Consider the following 20,470-nt stretch of genomic DNA (forward strand, 5'->3'; position numbering starts at 1 on the left):
GCATCTAAAGAGCACAAGAGGTAATTGAACCTGCAAAAACCCAACAACAAAGCATTAGAAAACATTCCAAATGAGCCTACACGAGAAGTAAAACATCAAGCAAATCCAACTAAGTCAAAAAAATCAAAATTTCACATTTAGACCTTCAAAAATGCTCACTATCTCCTGAATGAAAAAACACAGAGGGACAGAATCTTGTACGAGTCAAGAATAGCTTTTGTATGACAAAATAACCTAAAACAACAATTTTTTAGACTTCGCATGACAAAATGGTCTTTTTATAGACCTGTCGTACAATACAAGGGTGCATCCCAAATGACAATTCTAATGACTTCAAACAACAAAATATAATTTACCAGTTACTTGTACGAGATAGAATCCTATCTCACACAATAAAACATGAAACCCGACCCCACACAAGCGAAAAACTTGAAAAATGAGTAAAAAAATTCAAAATTAAAAACATAAAGAGGCTTAAGATCGATCACTTACCACTGGCTCATAGTTTCGGGATTGATTATGACATCTTTGGCACTCGAATCTGTTACTACTTATCAAGTTTCCATTAGTTTTTATATCCAAAGTCATACTATATACTATAGTTGGTTAACACTACCGAATCATGTAGTCGGTATACACAGAGAAGCCGGTATGCACAGTCTAGTCGGTTATAGAAGAAAGCAGTCATAGAACGTAGTATACACCGAGCTGTCTACCGAGTATCTTTTCATGTCTACCAAGTAGCAAAGATGACACACCGAGTTAAACGTGTTACTAGATTCATTGAACCTGGACATGCATATGAAAACGTGTTACAAGATCGAGGCACATCTAACCATTATCACATTGGAAATTGCACTAGAAGATTGTGTATGATTTCGAGGTCATCTAACCAATGAAATATTTTACATGGTTATAAATCATGTTTGTAAGATCGAAGCAATGAATTGGATTACCGTCTTAAGAGATCTATTTATACAGCATGAGTCAAGGGTGTATGTATGAGTGTAAGAAGATTGTTACAGAGACACAGAGGTCACCAAGAAAGTTTTTCAGAGAACAGTCGAAGAACAGAGTAAATAGAAGGGTTTACCGAGTTACTATATGGGTTACCGAGGTATGCTATAAGCAAGGTAATCTATTTTGAGCACATAGAATCTGCTATAATATTTTAGATGTAAAGTTGCAGATATTTGTAATGATTTTATTTTAATATTGTGAAGTTGAAAGAGAAACCTTTAATAGGGTAAAAGACTCTAATCAGGTCTATAAATTGTAAAGCCTCTAACCAGGTGCAACATTTAGATTAAGTGTTGTAAAATCCTTTAGCAAGGTAGATCTAACAGATCTTGTCACTCCTAATAGGGTAAGCTATCATAAATAGCTAAATATGTAGCTCTAACCAAGCACTCTTTATTATTGCAATAGTGAAGTTGAGGGTGCCATTCCCACTACAGTTTTTCTCTCTAACCAAGAGTTTCTACGTAACCAAAATATATGTGTTATGGAGTGAATCATGTATGATTGTTATCTATCTGTTTTAACTTTAGTCTATGTTATTGCACTATTTGGTTTATGAATAATAGTAAATTCATTATTCAAGAAAAATTTTGGAGTACTGATTCACCCCTCCCCTCTTAGTACATTAGCTTTCCATATTGGGCCTAACAATTAGTATCAGAGCTCGAATCTTGGAAAAGGGTTTAACTACTTAAAGAGAAAGCTCTTATCAATGGAAGGCTACAAACAATCTCAGAGGATTGTGTATCTTCAAGAAGCGTTGGATCATGCTAATCAAGTGATTGTAGACATGCATAAAAAGATGCAAAAATCTCTAAAAGTGAGATGAAGACTGTCTAATGATTTGCAGGATTCTCAAGAGTTAGTGGAACTAATTAAGACATCATCTGAGAATAGTATATCTGAAGAGACTGAAGAAATGATTGAAGTATTGAAAGAAAAGAACAAAGCATTGGCTGATCAACTAAAAGCAATGAAAAGAGAACATGAACATTTCAGCACACAGATGATTGAAAATCTATATGCATTGAGAACAGCTGAAGATAAAGCAAGAGATCTAGAAAGACAGAAACAACAACTTGAAGTCTTAGTATCTGATAAGAATAATGAAATAAAAAAGTTGACTGGAATTCAACAAAACCTATCAGATCAACTAGGCTATGCACATCATGAAGTAATTTTGAAGAATGATGAAAATCAAGCATTGAAACTTGAAGTATCAAGGTTGACCGATGAACTTGAAACAGAGAAGAAATCCAAAGAAACATTGAAGAAGAGTTATGAAGCATCAAAGATGTTGGGTGAGCAACTGAATACAAGAAGACCCAACAGAGATGTAGGACTCAGTTACAAAGGAAAAGACTCTACTAAGAAAGGAATTCATACTACCGAGAGAGGTGAATCATCAAAGAAAGCTGGAATCAAGAAGAACATCAAAAGAAAGAAGCTTATTTGCAACTACTATGGAAATCAAGGTCATACTGCCAACATGTGCCAAATCAGAAAAGGTAAGCAACTGAATGTCACTAAGTCCAATGGTTATTGTTACAATTGCAATAAATATGGTCACACATTTAACCAATGTAGGACAAAATCTGCATAGTTAAGATGTATTAGTAAGTTTGAAATTCTATCAAAGTTTTTGAAGCACTTTACAGGAAACCTGTCAAGTCGGTGAATACAGGAAACCTGTCAAGTCGGTAAATGAAGGAAATCTGGTTACTCGGTTAAAATACAAAAAGGAAAGAAAGTTTAAGAGGAACCAAGTGCATTTATTGTTTTGACCTTACCTACACGGAGCCCGATAAGGTATGTTGTGTACTTACAAGCATTTTCGCGGTCATTTTCATTCACCAAGTTTTTGAGAGAGAAGAGCGGAGCAAATCAAGGTGATCAAACCTCCTACAAAGTAAAATTCAAGGTACTTACATCAATCTCATCACACTGTTAAGCTAGTTTACCGATCTTATCAAATTGTTATTATCTGCTGAGTGTGAAGCGTCAGTTGTTTGAAATCCTGAAACCCTAAGGACTCTTTACTAGTTTTTTACCTGAAATCTTCAATGGTGCCCAAGATCCAAGATCCCATTGTTGTTAAGAACTTAGAGAAGCCCTCACTGAAATACTCTTTGACTCCCAAAGTTGCTTCAGAACCGGATGACAAAACCGCCTTTTCACTCATCCTGGATCGAGTCTTGTTAGTCAAGGATGTGAGATTCTTCACCAAATGTTGTGTTGAAGAACTCGGTCATGTTGAAATCAAAGACACATATGATGAATTGTGCACCAATGGTAAAATGGATAGCAAGTATGAGCATATTAAGATCAAAGGATTAATTGAAGCCCTAACCTATCCCCGTGTGTTCAAACCCTAGTGGATCAAGTGTGAGGCCTCACCTCGACTCAGTCTGACATTCAGTGGATTTTATATTTTAGATTATTATGGATACTTTATTTTGATGCATTTTGAGACTTAGAACTTATATGATTTCAGGATTTGGATAACATTTCTATGATTTGATGATTTACTTACATGCTTTATGAGATAGAACACTACATGATTATTAGATAGAATGATATTGCAATGATAGATGTCGTTATTGAATTTGCAGGACTTTACTCTGAATATAGAACTATGATGTATGTTTAGTTTATGTGAATTGGGATGAAAATTGCTTATGTGAAATTGTTTGATAAAAGATGTACTCAATCTGTGCAGATGAAAATTGTATGCAAGTAATGATGTGTATAGTTATATTATTGAATTACATTATATATGGATATTTGGAAGTACTAATGTGTGAATTGAGATGCGCAGGAAATTTACCATGTGACCATGGAAAATTACGGAGAATCAAACCTAGACTTATGTACGTTCGTAAAGCCAGGGTTTGTCTATTTGGAGAGACAACACCCCGTTTGTGTTGTATTTTATTCATAACAGTATATGCTGCATGAGTGTTAAGTGTTATTTAATTTTATTGTGTAAAAGCCTCAAGAGACAATTTCATGTTTTATTTTTGTAAAAGTGTTTTATTTGTGTCACTTGACACGTGTGTATTTAAATTTAAATGTTTTATTTTGTCTCTTGGTGGGAAAGTGTTTAATTATAGTTTTCTTAATAAATTAATGTGTTGTCATAAATACTTTGGGAATATAATATTTGGAGTGGTCAACTTATGTTTGACCCGAAAATAAACTTCAGAGGGGTTTAAAATGGGTTAAATGAACACCTAGGGGTAGTTTAATAGGGTTTCCTAAAGCCCATAAGGTATACCTAGGGGTTAGGGGTAATTTTAGGCAAGTTTCTACTTTATAATGATCTTTTTAACGCTTTAAAAATTGGTTTTTTTGAGTTGAGCGAAAATTGAAAATTGAAGTTAAATCAAATCAAGATTTTTCCTTTTGGAAGGAGAGTCTTTTTGCATTTTGCTTTCTTTCTTCTTTTTGTTTTTTTTAGAATCCTGTGAGAACTCAGAGAGTGAGCTTCTTAAGGAAGATTTTTGGGAATAGCAGGGTAATCACCCACTCTCCATTTTTGGAGACAGAAGAAAATTTGGAAAGAAAATAATGTTATGGAATAGAGAAATTGAATAAGGGTAGAAGGAAAAAGATTTGTGGATTGGGCAGCTCTTCATCAGATATCATAATAACCTTTGGGTAGATTAAGGTTGGTTTCAATTATTATTTATAATGTCTTCTTCTTGTTTATGTATGGAAGTTGTTTGTATAAGAAATCGGTGTTCTTGAAAGTTTATGTTCGAAAAACTCTTGGTATTTTTGCTTTATGAAAATGTTGTGTTTTGGGAGTTTTCTCAAGATCTCTTACTCTTGGGAGAGAAGAGGATCTTGAGGGTGGTAGCAGTGATAGCCCTTGAGTGAGAGACTCTCTTTTGAGAGCGATCACAAGGGATCTTTGTGTGACCCTTGCTGCATGGCATGTTTGTGCAATGGGGGTCATAAGGAGGGATATAAGGCTAGAGTGCCTTTGGGGGGCATAAGGAATAAGGGGTTGAGATTCTTGATATTTTTATTGTGCCATGAGGTGGCTTCTTGTTTATTTCATACTTGCAGTTCTCCTCAGGGTATTGGTCCACTACCACCCTTTGAAAATGTTCATCACTAGAGTGTGGTGTTGTGAAAGTCCAAGTTGGGAATGTGTCTGAAAAGAATCTGTATGCAATGCTTTCTATGTGTTTGCCTGTTTGTTACCCATCTAGGAATTGGTTCTCCGAGCTCGGGGGTGGCTACCAGTTAGCCTAGGCTGGGAGGTGAGCACTCCGTGGTCATATTTGTGTTTTCTATTATGTAGGAAAATCAAACGAAAGAGAATAGGAACCATGAAAAGACACTGAAGATTATTATGGAAGATACTTAAATTCAGTTGCAGATGTTTGTTTAAAGTTGTTATAGAAATATGCCTCATTCATAGTAAAGAGAAGCAAGTTGTAATTTGTGAAAGTAGACTTGAAGTTTTATTGTTGTGACTATTCAGAGAAACATCCTGTAAATTGGTAGAATATCTTAGAGTTGTTTTTTTTTTTAAAAAGAAAAGCTTGTTTATTTCTACTTCCGGTTGATGGTAAAATTTAAAGTTATTTTGTGTTGCATGCAAAAGCTTCTTGTGTTTTGGAAAGAAATAAAGGAATAGATTTCAATTAAATTTTATCTGTATTTTTACTTGTGGCAAAATAGAAGTTTATTTATGCTAAAAGATTTTAAGTAATTTAATGGAAAAAGATGTTTTATGTAAATATTTTATTAGAAAAAAAAAATCAATGAAATTCTTTTTATTCCAGAAAAGTATATTGTATCTTTTTTAAAAGTATTCTAAATTGTTTTTTAGTTATCATTGATTTAAAAGGCTTATTTTATATATATATATATATATATATATATATATATATATATATATATATATATATATATATATATATATATATATATTTATTTATTTATTTATTTATATTTCTGATTAAACTTAATGTTTTTCCCTTTATTATAATAGTTTAAAAAAAAAAAATTCACATGTAAATCTCTTTTTTAGAAAAAAAAATATATATATTCATATTGAAAATTTTTCACCATTTTTAACTGTGGATATAAATTTATATAAATATAAATATATATATATATATATATAAATTTATATTTATATATATATATATATTTTATATATATTATATATTTTAAAAATAAAAAATAAATTAAAAAAAAAGGGGGGGAGAATGTGTTAGGGTCCTCGCGGACTCCACTGTGTGTACGCACAGTGGAGGGCCGCGCGACACCCATTGTGTGCACACACAGTGGAGCCGCTTTCGGCTCCCACTGTGTGGGCACACAGTGGACAGCCACGACCGCCACTGTGTGGCCACACAGTGGGGAGCCGCTAGTGGCGCCCATTGTGTGGGCACACAGTGGTGCCGCGGCGCCCACTGTGTGCTCACATAGTGGCACACGGCTCTCTCCCGCCTTCAATCTCCCGTGACCTGCACAAAAAAAGGATTTCATGGCCGCCAAGGGTTTCGGCCCAGCAAGTTAATTCCCTGTAAAAAAAAAATATATGGATTAAACCCTAGCCCGGATGGGGCTAGGGCAATTTGGTTTTAAAAATAAATATGTTAATTAGTTTAGATAATATATATGTGAGAAATTAGAACCCTAATTAGGGTTGGGGGGAAAAATGGATTAAATTTAGGAGGTTAAAATGGTTTTTGAATTAGAATTAAAATATTTAACATATATGTAAAATATATATATATATGTATCCATATATATATATATGGGTATATATATATATATATGTATATATATGAATTTTGATCATAATTTTGGGTAAGTATTTAAATTATATATATATATATATATATATAACCCTTATTTTTATTTGGAATAAATAATAAAGAGAAATTTATAGATGGTTGATTAGGCTACATAGACATATTGGAGGTTAAATTAAATTTCCCCACCTATTTTCCTTTAGCTTGATTAATTTAATAAACCTAATGACTAGGTATCTCTTGGAGATTGAATTATACCAGTTAGTTTTTCCGCAATTAAAATTAAACAATTTTATCGATGCTTAGTTCGTTTCAGAATTAGCTTGAATTTAATAATGGAAATTTCATTAACGCTTGTCGCGAGAGTGAACTTGTTAATTAAATTAGTATGTTTTAAAAAAAAATTTGTTCCATTTTTGCCCTAAATTTTGGGCATGACATCAAGTTTGTTTAGAGCAGAGTTCATGATGATTTCATGTGGCTAGAAGAGCAACCATTCAAGATAACCAAGGAAATCATTCATCTGATTACTGGTTACCCTATTTATGATCATGCCCGAGCTCAAAAGATGATATCACAAAAGGAATTGATCAGTTTAACTAGAGTAGAATCTGATTATAGAGGACTGAAACTGAACAATGTCACTGATGCAGAACTTAAGTTTGCTATTAGAGTAATTGGTTACTGTTTCTTCCAATCGGCAAAGGAAAATAGTGTACCCTATGTAGCAGTTGACTTAGCTTATAAAATTGTGAAAAAGGGAATGAAAGTTGACTTATGTGAGGTGTTACTGAAGAACCTGTTTGAGAATCTGAACACAATAAGGAATCCGAAGAAGAACAATTCACCAAATACACTAAAGTTTGGTTCACTTCTTGTATGCATGTTTTTCTACTTTGAAAAATTATTTCCATTAGTCAGTAAAGTTGTTTGGGAGCTACACCGACCAATCACCCATCAGATCAATGACCTAATCAAGAAGCTAGGTGATGATTTCAATAATATAATGGATGACTATTTCAGCAAGTTTCAGGATAAGATGCACAACAGGTACCGAATTCCACCCCAGCTAGTGGAGAAATATAAAGATGACATATGCTTTGAGGTAGACACTAATTACTATTATGTGAATGCTATGGAACCAAGAACTCAATCTTTGCCACCTATGGGTTACGAGATTGACTTTGACATCACACAATAGCAAATTGATGCATTTCTTACATTACCAAGGCATGCTACTGAGCTGAGGTATGGAACCTATGAAGAAGTGAAGGGAAAGGTAAAAATGAGCATTGTAGTACTCAAAGCTACAAGAAAGGCAACAAAGATGATAAAGGTTTTAATAGAGAAATTTGGAGAAGAGTCTTCCTCCACACCCGTCAAAGGCACTCTTGCCATCACTGAAGAGGAATAAGAAGCTCAGGAGGCAGCTATAACACTGAGCACCAAATTGCCTCAGGGTAAAGTGTTAAAAAGAAAGAAACAAGACACTTCAAAGGCCCTACCGACTCCTCCAACAAAGAGACCTAACACAAGAGCATCTGCAGCATCACCGAGTAAGAAACAAAAGAATGTTACTATTCCAAAGGTAACCAAGACAAACAAGAAATCTACTCAGAGACTCATTTTGGCAAAAGAGTCTAGTGATACAGAATCTGAAGATGCAAACAAATTTTAGGTTGTCAAAAGCAAGAAGGTAGATGTACATAGTGTTGAAATTTTTTGTACTAATATAAAGGAATATGGTGGATTTGGTGGATTCAGATATGTCAAATATGAATCCAGATCTGCTGATGAAAAGAGACAAATAAAAGAACCTGTCATTTGCACACTTCTAAAATTCTAAATGGTCCCATTAGAAATTGCTAATTCAATTCCTAAAGAATTATATGCACATATTGATAACTGGTGGTAATATGCCCTGGACTTGGAAAAATAGATCAAAGAAAGAAGTCTTGTACATCTCTTTCCTGACATGTCAGTAGATGAGATCAAGGATCATCTGAAAAACTACCAGACACAATTTAAAGTTAAACAAAAGGCCTTGAAATTGATGAATAGCCTATATATTGAAGTGGAGAAGGAAACAAAAGAGAAATGACAGGAAATCTTTCAGAGAAGGGATGCTGGTGAGAAAGCTGAAGTTGAAATCATTGATGTCACCAAGCACGATCCTAATGTCACCAAGAAAGGTCCTGATGCTACCGAACAAGACCCTACTGACACTATTTAAATAGATGAAGATGTCATGGATACAGAAGAACCAGAGTAGGAAATGATAGAAGGCACTACATATGCAAAACTTGTATCTAGTGAATCCATTTTAGAATAAGTTTAGCCTTATCCCCTGGTCAATTAACCTATCTCTACTGAAACTCCTTAGGATACAACATAAGGCACCGAAGGTCACAAGTCTACAACAGGAGAAGATACTACTCTAGAACAAACCTCACAAGTACCTTCGAGCACTGAAAATGTTGCAGCTAAGACACCCAGTACTGAGACACCAAAAGACACCACAGAGGCTACAGGAACTGACCAAAGTGTTGCCTCTACCGAGAAACCTACCGAGGGTCAGTAAGCCTCCCTAGCTATTATCTTGGTCCAACTGGCCAAAGGTAAAGAGAAGAAGGTGAAAAAGCATAGTTTCAAAGTTGATTTAGCTAAACCGATAGTGTTACCCAATGTGGATATATCAAAATTAAAGGGCCAAGCGCTCATTGATTTCAGTGAACTATGCAAAGCAAAGGCCGAACAAGAAAAATAGATGGCCATACAAAAGAAGAATAAAGTACTTCAGAAGGTGAAGACACTGCTATCAGATATGCTACCTACAGCTACAGTGTCAACCGATGCAGCCATCCACATTCAACTGGATGAACTCCTTAATCAAATAGAAACATCTAGAGTTGATGCATCTGAGTATTTGAGCAAGCTAAAAGACAAGCAGCTCATGGCAAAAATGATAGAAGAGGTATAGAAAGCTCTAGCTATTGGCAAAGTCAAACTTGTCAAATTCATTGCTGAGTTGTCCCCTCAACTCAAGCACATTCTTTATTTATTTCAAAAACTCTATACATTTTCTATATTCACTAAGGACATTAAGAATAAAACTGATGCAATTGAGAAAGAGATCACCGATCTCTCAAATAAGTTGACCCCAGAGCCTAATTCAGTTCAAAAATTTTATACCAAGCTTCAACAACTCATGGCTCAACAATTAGAACTAAGAAATGAAGAGCACAAGATCGGGATGGATATAATGACACTCCAGACATTATTCCTTCCTCATATTTCATCTGTCCAAGAACAGATTAACCGAGTCGCACGCCTATCTACTACACAAGAGGGAAGCACTTTAGATGGCTTAATCTCATTATTGGCTGATATTCAAGCACAAAATTTTTTAATGGACAATGTCAAGGATGCACTCTCTGTCGCACTCACCAAAGCCAAGACAAAGTATAAATCCATTTTTGATTAGTTGCCACCTCCAAATGGTAACTAAATTTTGTTGTTTGTCAAAAAGGGGGAGTGTATAGTATTTCAAAGTATCAAACAATAGGAGTATTATATACAGTGGAGTATACCAAGCAGAGTATGCAGAGAATACAAGTGCAGTGAACAGAGCAATGAAAAGAATCGAGCATTCAAAATCAAAGTTTTCAGAGTTTTGTACAGTATAATGATAAGGGGAGTATATCTGAATATACTATTTCATTGACTAATGTATATACTGTCAGTTTAGTCAAAATTTTGTAAAGTTTATAGATTTTTGTGTTATGACTTTGAAATTAGTTTTGTCAAACATCTCAACTAATGTCAAAAGGGGAGATTGTTACTACTTATCAAGTTGCCATTAGTTTTTATATCCAAAGTCATAATATATACTCTAGTCGGTTAACACTAGTGAATCATGCAATCAGTATACATAGAGAAGTCAGTATGCCCAGTCTAGTCGATTATAGAAGAAAGCAGTCACAGAACGCAGTATACACCAAGCTGTCTACTTAGTATCTTTTCATGTCTACTGAGTAGAAAAGATGACACACCGAGTTGATATACACCAAGTTAAATGTGTTACCAGATTCATTGAACCTGGACATGCATATGAAAACATGTTACAAGATCGAGGCACATCTAACCGTTATCACATTGGAAATTGCACTAGAAGATTGTGTATGATTTCGAGGTCATCTAACCAATAAAATATTTTACATGGTTATAAATCATGTTTGTAAGATCAAAGAAATAAATTGGATCACCGTCTTAAGAGATCTATTTATACAGCATGAGTTAAGGGTGTATGTATGAGTGTAAGAAGACTGTTACAAAGACACAAAGGTCACCGAGAAGGTTTTCAGAGAACAGTCGAAGAACAGAGTAAATAGAAGGGTTTACCGAGTTACTATATGAGTTATCGAGGTATGCTATAAGCAAGGTAATCTATTCTAAGCACATAGAATCTGCTATAACATTTCATATGTAAAGTTGCAGATATTTATAATGATTTTATTTTAATATTGTGAAGTTGAAAGAGAAACCTTTAACAGGGTAAAAGACTCTAATCAACTCTATAAATTGTAAAGCCTCTAACTAGGTGCAACATTTAGATTAAGTGTTGTAAAATCCTTTAGCAAGGTAGATCTAACAGATCTTGTTACTCCTAACAAGGTAAGCTATCAAAAATAGCTAAATATGTAGCTCTAACCGAGCACTCTTTATTATTGCAGTAGTGAAGTTGTGGGTGCCATCCCCACTGCAATTTTTCTCTCTAACCAAGAGTTTCTGCGTAACCAAAATGTATGTGTTATGGAGTGAATCATGTATGATTGTTATCTATTTGTTTTAACTTTATTCTATATTATTGCACTATTTGGTTTATGCATAACAGTAAAGTCATTATTCAAGAAAATTTTTGGAGTACTGATTCACCCCTCCCCTCTTAGTACATTAGCTTTCCATATTGGGCCTAACAGAATCGATGCTAACAATTAGGGACCACCATTTTCTTCGCAGAAGGATTTTTAAATTTTCAAACTTGGAGGGTTAAAATGATTTGAAAATGACACTTTCGTCCCATATATAGCCAAAAACCTAATTTTTCAACTTGCTCTGATGGACATGAAAATTATACCCTTAGCTAATTTGACCATTTTGATTCCATTTTTGGGATCGAAATGGAAATTTGAGATCATTTTGCTAGTCAATTTCACAATTTGGACCACTTAGCGCTCTTTTCATCAAATGCTCTTTTTTTCTTCAAATTGCGCTGAATTTAAACGCTCAATATCCATTTCAATTCTACACATCAACTTTACGATCAACTCTGCACTCAATTAACTCATCAATCAATGTCAATTTTTCAAATATTCCTCAGAATCAATTTGTGCTCAAATAACTTATTTTCACCACACAATTGCCCATAATCATCAATTTATCGCTATCTTTTGATTTTGTTCCCGAGGGGGCATACTCATGACCTCACATCTTCAATGTTGAGAACATTTTTTTTAAATCTTCATCAAAAGTCGAGCAAAATCTTTTTAACTAAAGAAAATCAATTCTTATTACTAAGGGGCATCTCAGCTTCATCGCTTCACATGAAGTTGAGATCTCTTGATTATCTTAATCGATTCAATCACTAGGGGCATATCAGTTTCATTGCTTCAAATCAAGCTGATATTTGTCTTTCATCTGAATTAATCTCTTAATGTTAATCAATTTCATCGCTTCAAATCAAGCTGATTATTCGTTCAAACTCAATCAAAATTTTAAAGAGTATCTTTGATCACACTCATTCTAAGCAAGTGTTCAGTATTCATTTCTTGATCAAGCTGAACAATTTATCTTCATCGTATCTTGATCAATCAAGTTCAAGATCAATTTTTATCATCACTCACTATGTCTAGATCAATCAAGTTCAAGTTCAATATCTTTTGTTTCTATCGTTCCTCAGTTCAATCAAGTTTGGGAACGGTATCACTTTAATTAGACTTCATTCAGCTTTGTCGCTTCAAATCAAGCTAAACACCTTGTTCTTCATCTAGTTCATGATCATTCAAGTTCAGAACTGGCATCTTCTAGACATCACACATTCTTTGAACCAACGTGTTGCTTGCACATTAATCAAAGAGGAGAAAATGTAATAACCTAAAAATGGTCATCTAAAACATGGCCCCCTAATCTCGACAACATCACCAAGGTCCTAACCAAAGGCAACTAACTCTATCTTGAGCACATTATTAATTCTTTAATCATCAAATATCACATGGAAAATCAATTACTCAATACTAATTAAATATTCATTTAATTAATTGAATCATTTCGAAGAATATCATTTTGATCAATTGTTCTATTCTAATTTATTAAATTTCCTTGCATATTTAATTAATAAATAAAATTGTCATTTAATCATGCAAAAGGAATTAATTTATTACAAAAGATGAATTAATTACAAAACAAGAGTTGAATTGAAATTAAACAAAAAGAGTTGAATTCAGAGAGAAATTAAACTTGAGATATTATTTCTTTTTCTAAATTTAGAACTTGAAATCATAAAAGCAATTTAATTGAATTATTGATTATTCTCTAAAATTGGAACTCAAAGCTTTCTAGAGAAAGAAGTTCAGTTGCATTGAAAAGACTCTTTTCTTGAATAAATAAAAGAATTATCTCTTTTTATCACAAATGCATAGAATTAATTTATTATTATTTCCAATGCAACTTGGACTTCTAATTTGAATGCATTTCAATTAAACTATAATTGGAATCTATCTCAAAGGTTAACTAAACCTGATTTCTCAATTATTTTCAATTAATCCTAAATTGAGCTTTTCTCTTGGTAATTCTCTATAAATTCAGTCTTCAGCTCTCATTCCAATTTACCCTAGAGATTTTTGAGAACATGCTTGGAGATTATTATCACACTAATTTTGCTCTGGAGTCATTGAAGATTATTGTGCTTTTTATATTATTTGCATCCATTTTACATCCATTATTGCTTAAATTGATTATTTGCTTGAATTATTCATCCATTTTGCATCCATATAGTTAATATCATATAGATTAAATCCTTCATCTTGGTGTAGTCTAGTCACTGGTATTGCTTATAAAAATATGAGAGCAATCTTATACTTGCATCCTTTAGAAGGCAATTAGTCCCTTTGTTATGGTTTATTACTTATTGATTATTGATTACTAACCATACATATAATGACCTAATTGAAGTGTTGTGCTTGCAGCTACAGACCACTTTTTCACACACACACTTGGTCCCCTATTTTCAAAACCCTAATAGCATGAGGAAGCTTCTAACACCAGTACAGATCGAGAACTTAAGAAAGAAATTGGAAGGAGCTCTTGTAGACTATGATTCAGAGAAGTTGAAGAATATCAAACTTAAAGATGATCTAATGACTGCACAGGAATTCATTCAAGGACTTCAAGAGAATCTTACTATTTCTAGAAATAAAAGAAAATAACTTCACGAGAAGATGTAGAATGATAATGATGAAAAGGAAACTCTTAATGAACTTGTGAACAAGATGAGACAAGAAAACCTTAATACGAGGAATGAAATTCAAGATATGACTATGAGATTTTGTAAAGATATTGAAGACAGGAAGAAGAATGAAGATAACTTGACTAGGAGACTCAATCATGCTGGAAATGAAAATATAAGACTCAGTCATGAAAATGATATGTTAAAGATAGATTTGATTCACATGCAACATGGTAAAGCTGAACTTATGAGAGAAATGGGAATTCTGAAAAATTAGTTGGCTACTACAAATCAACACAAAGAGAAATTCAAGAAAAGTTCAGAAGAACTTGATGATATTCTAAAAAGTCATAAACCTAATGGAGATACTAATGGACTTGAATTTGAAGTTGGTGAAAGTTCCAGTACTACAAACAATCATGATCACAGTAAATCGGTAAGACAACCTAATGCTTACAAATTTAATGGGAAATGCTTTAACTGTAACAAGTATGGTCATAGAGAAAATCAGTGTAGATCTAGAAATAATTAGAACATTAATGCACCCACCGGTCAATTTTCCAAATGCAACAAAGTTGGTCATAATTTAGAAAATGCAGAATGATTGTAAGATGTTATGTTTGTGGAAGATTTGGGCACTTATCTAATCAATGCAGAACACAAACTAACATAGGATATGGAAAGGCCATTCAGAAGAACAATGTGACTTATTATGCTTGTAACAAAATTGGACATACTGCAAAATTTTGTAGAAGCAAGACTTCATCGGCAAATAATAAAGGACCCAGTTTGAAAGACAAAGAAAAGGTTGATGAGGTAAAGAAAATTTTCAAAACAATGGATTAGAAAGACAGATCAAAATGTTGATGAGATTATTCCTTCACCGGTAGAATAGAGTATTACTCCACGAGAAAGAAATTCTTCATCCAATTGAGAAGTAACCCTTTGGGGGTATTGCAGCAAGTTGAACATTATGCAGATTACCCTCGGTTGATGGTGAGAAGATAGATTTCTTATTTACCGGTAGATGTGTTAAGTTTTCACTTAATCGATGAGCATTTAATGTGGTTGTTGAAATAAATTTCAATATAAATCATCAGTTTTCCTTCATTTCTGATTCACTGAGCATTCAAATTAGCAGAGAGCGTGAAATCCGAGCGAAGGCACTCAAGGCAAAGAAGTGAAGTGATTCCTTTCATGAATTCAGACTTTATCAGGTAGTTTAAGTTATTTTTCAAATGGCTTCATCTTCTACTCTCAAATTTATTGCAAACCCTACTGTTGTGGAAAATATAAAATGCCCTAGGCCCATATCTAAAATATTTCCTGAGATAGCTAAGAAAGATGATTCCATAGGTGCATTTTCAAAGATTCCTAAAGGTGTAGCTTATGCTGAAGACCCTAGGATATATATTCACTGCAATATTGAAGAATTGGGTTCTAAGGAAGTGTTAAAGATGTTTAAAACCATAATTTGTGATGAAATTGGCAATGTCAAACCCAAGCACAAGGTTATTGAGACTTTAGGTTTTGTGGAAATCTTGAACATCCCTAAATTTCCAGAGGAAGTTGTGAGAATTGTCCTAAGTAGGGCACATGGATAGTTTCTTTGGTTAGACTTAGTCTAAAAATTCACCCGGCAAGCAATTAGGGTAGTGATAGGTCTACCCTCAACCGACAACAGACCTGACAATACTAAGAAGGTTCCTAATAACAAAGTCATGACCTTAACCTAAGCAACATCTGATAGTAGATCTCTGAGAGTGGATGACATCAAGAACATTAATGTGAGATTCATAAGTATGATTTTAGGCTATAAGACTACACATGCAAATAGACTTAATTCAGTTTCTAGTCTTTGTATTAATAGTGTTTATGAAATGGTAAACACTAATGCAAAATAAATGTGTGTGAATGGCTGAAGGATGAACTAGTTGATAACCTGAAGAAGATAAAAGGTGATAAGAAAGGGTTATTTCATTTTGGTAATCTTTTGGTATGTCTTATGTTGTATTTCTCAAAGGAAATCCCTAGTATTAGATAGAAAGACTTTGGATATGACATATCGGTAGGCAAAAAGTTGCAAGAAGCATTCACCAGCATGGGTACTGCTAAAGAAAACAACATAACTAAATATTTCAAAGCTTTCCAAAGAAAAATGAAAACCAGAGAGAGACTACCACAAAGTGTAGTAGATAAATATGATAAGGAAATCTATTTTGTAATTAAGAAAGATGAAACATGGATGTAAGTTGTATTACCTAGAACTGTATGGGTCACAAAAATGGGTTATGAGGTAGATATCAACATTGTTGAAACTTATGCAAAAGATTTATTGGTTGCACCTAGAGAACCATCGGAAGAAGTTTTTGGTAGTGCTCAAACAATTGAGAGTGGTTTACAAACAATGAAACAAAGGAAGAGAGGAGAAAAGTACATAAGAGATTCTTCTAAATAGGTAAAGTAAATAAAAGACAATGTTATGAACCTTACTAGTATAAAGGAAAGTGAACTGGAAGGATTGCAACCAGAGGTGCACATTTCACTGGTTGGCACATCATCTGACAGTGAGATACCTACGAAATTCAAGAGAGTTGATAGGAAGAGAAATCCCTCACTGGTACCCTCTCCTCCACCCAAGAAAACAAGAACTTTGAGAAAGAAACAACAAGTAGTAAGGCAACCGACAAAGAAACTTACACCCAAGAAGAAATAGAAATAGGTTATACCACCACTGGATAATTTACTAAATGAAATCACTGATGATGGCAACTTGGAAAATGTGAGAAAAATGTATAACACATTCACAAATTCAGAAAAGGAAAGTATTGAAAATAGTATAATTCTACATCTGGACATATAGAAGAAAGTGTTAATTGAAGTTGTAGATGATTTACCAAATGATCTGTATAGAAGGTTAGATGCAAAGAGGATTGCAGTAATGGAGCTAGACAAGAAACTTGAAGTTGAAAAACTTCTATCTATACATCTAGTTAACTCGAAAGAGGAAATTAATGACCTAATATGTGAAGCTAACAGATCAGTTTTTGCTAGTGGTCACCGGCAAGTGAGCTTAATGGCTAGTAGAGTTAATGAAATTGGAGAGGAAATGACTGATAAATGGGATATCTATTTTGTAGAAAAAGAAAAACAAGAGGAATTGAACTAGTCAAAGAAAACATTTAAGGTATATCAGAAGGACAAGGACAAAGGGAAAGGTAAAGTTGGTGGAATACCAAACATCAAAATAAGACAACTTACCACCACCCTTGGATACTGCACTGGTACATTATGTTGATCCATTGGCTACTGACAAGTATAGGTACCACATGATGACACTAACCCTGAATCAGAAATTCTATTCACCATGAATGTTGATACTCAGGAAGTGAACATTGTTGTGGATAAGGATAACACAAAGGTAAAGAATGATATTGTTGACAATGGAAACATTGTTCAGTAACCAATAGAGAATGTTGAGGTTGAAATACAAATAGAGAAAATAGATCAACCTTTGGATAGTGGAATGAATATTGGTACTATAGATGTTGGCACTGAAAAACCTACTGAGACAAAGTTACCGACAGCTAAAAACATAGACAAACCAATAGAGAAACCAACAGAGGCACATATACATATTGAGGCAGAGAAACCGGTAATCACTAAGAAACCCAAACCATTATAGGTTGAAACACAAACTCAAACTGATCCATCAAAGGTTGATACAAGAAAATTGGTAACTAATGTTGGAAGCACTAAAGTGATTAAGGCAGTTGGTGAGACATTCGGTACTTCTTTAAGTGAATTCGGGCCTACCAATGTGATAGAGGTACTCCTGGACTCTATTAAGAAGACAACTGACTGTAATGCATTGGCTTATAAAGAAATTGATGATACCATACCTATTCTTAAAATGATTGCACCAAAATGTAATATAGATCATGTAAAGGATCTTTAGGCCAGTTGGACACATTGTCTAAATTTATTGCTAGAAATGTAGTAACAGTTGATAAGTTGAATGAAGATACATTCAAAGAGAAAATGGAAAAAGAAAAGGAAAAATTCTTTGAGGATACAATAAAGAAGTGCACTGAACATATTAACACACTTTTACCGACACTGAATACAACAATTTTGGAATATAAGGAACTGTACAGAGAAACATGAAAGCCACATCTATTGACACAGGACATTGAAAAGGAAATAAGAAGAGTAGAGAAGGAGATAGATGATATAGCTGATTACATTATTGGTTCATCCCAACCTATATCAGTTATTGAGAAAGAAATAGTAGGATTTAAGGAAAAGTTGGAGAAATTTGAGAAGGAAAAGCGAGGATCAAGGCAAATGCCAGAGAGCTTAAGTATAAACTTAGTCCTAAATTTGATAATCTTATCTCTCTGAGAAATGAGATATCTAAGGCATTAATTCAAAGAGAAAGATCACCAGAGGAGCATATGCATCATCTCACCAACACGATCCAATGAATTGAAGCAACCATGAATGACAACAACAGATTCATGCAGAGTTTAAACTTGGTTTTGGCTGACATATTTCAGATTGTAACCAACCAGTTACAAATCTTAAGGTGAAATTTTGTACTCATTTGACAATTTTTGAGAAACTTTTTCATTGATGTCAAAGGGGGAGTAGTAGACAGAGAAAAATGATCATTCAGAGGAGATCATCTGCTCAGGGGGAGCACATCTTTTTGGTAAATTTTTGGACTTCACTTTTTGGAACAGTTTTTGGATTTTTCTCATGAGTGTTGCCATCAATGCCAAAGGGGGATATTGTTGGCATTCTACACTCTAATGAGAAATGATGGTGTTGTCATTGATGGCAACCTTCTGGCAACTACTTGGCATTCATCTGGTAAAGTCACCAGTAGGCACCATCATCGGCTACACATCTACATACACCGACAGACACTTCACAAACAACGGCTATAATGCATACCGACACTCCAGCCGATAGGGAATAAACTTTTGTTTATTGTATTTAATATAATTCTTTTGTAAAGACAACAAGGTATATTGTAAAAGACTCATCTATATGTATGAGATCTTATAGGTCATTGTGTGTAGTAAGAGAGTAGTTGTGAATTATGTATAAGGAGATATAAGTTGATAGCGAAGGTTTTTAGTTATAGTATGAGCTTAAACCAGTACTAAACCTGGCATAGTTGATGCTAATTTGAAGTAGTACATTGTATTGGATTTTCATAATCCATTTTGTAAGCCAGTGAGACTTATATCTTGTAAATTGAGCAGTGAGCTCTAGGTAGTTGGCCTTCCTGCATGTCCAGGCCCCTCATTGTAAGTAATATTTATTCATTGGCTAGTGAGTGAATATTGTGGGTCACAAATCCCACTGAGGTTTTTCCCACACCGGGTTTCCTCATTAAACATCTTGTGTTATGGTGTGTATTCTATGCTATCTTTATTGTTCCTATTTATTGCATTAATTCTTATTTACCGGTACACTGTTTTGGAATGCAAAATACTTAATAAGGTTAAATATTCTACAAACTGGTTAGATACTGATTCACTCCCCCCCCTCTTAGTATATTTGGGACTATCATTAATCCTAACATCCAATAGGAGACAATGTTGTTGTTGTGAGAAGGAGAAAAGAGAATCGATAGAGGATGGAAGAGAGGAGAACTGGTGGAGAGATTTGCATGAGTTACAAAGTTCTTTTGTAACAAAGATATTACTTTTGTATCTCCTTTGGTTGGTATCCTAAAATCAGGGGTTGGTGCTCCTTGGATTGGTGCCCTAAAGTAAGAGTGGTACTCCTTGGGTTGGTGCCCTAAATGTGTTAACCAAATGTTTCATTGTGAGGCTAGATTGGAGCAGTAGTCTCCAACAACATTTCTCATGGAGCTTTTTCCCATCTTGGGTTTTCCTTGTATATATGGTGTTATGTGGTGTCCCTTTTATGTGTGGTTATATTTGTGTCATCCTCCCATCTAACCGGTATGTTTGGTTTATGTTACATGTGTTAACCGGTATGTACAGATAGGATAGAAAAGGGTTAAGTTTCAAAATCACTGATCCACCCCTTCTCAGTGACATCTAGTGTTCAACATTATATGCTTGTCATATTCTATTGGTTCATGTTTTTGTGCTCCGGTAACTATCGCTTATGTTCCCGGTTGTTA

The sequence above is a fragment of the Cryptomeria japonica genome, chromosome 6 (assembly GCF_030272615.1).
Source record: "Cryptomeria japonica chromosome 6, Sugi_1.0, whole genome shotgun sequence".
Lineage (NCBI taxonomy): Eukaryota > Viridiplantae > Streptophyta > Pinopsida > Cupressales > Cupressaceae > Cryptomeria > Cryptomeria japonica.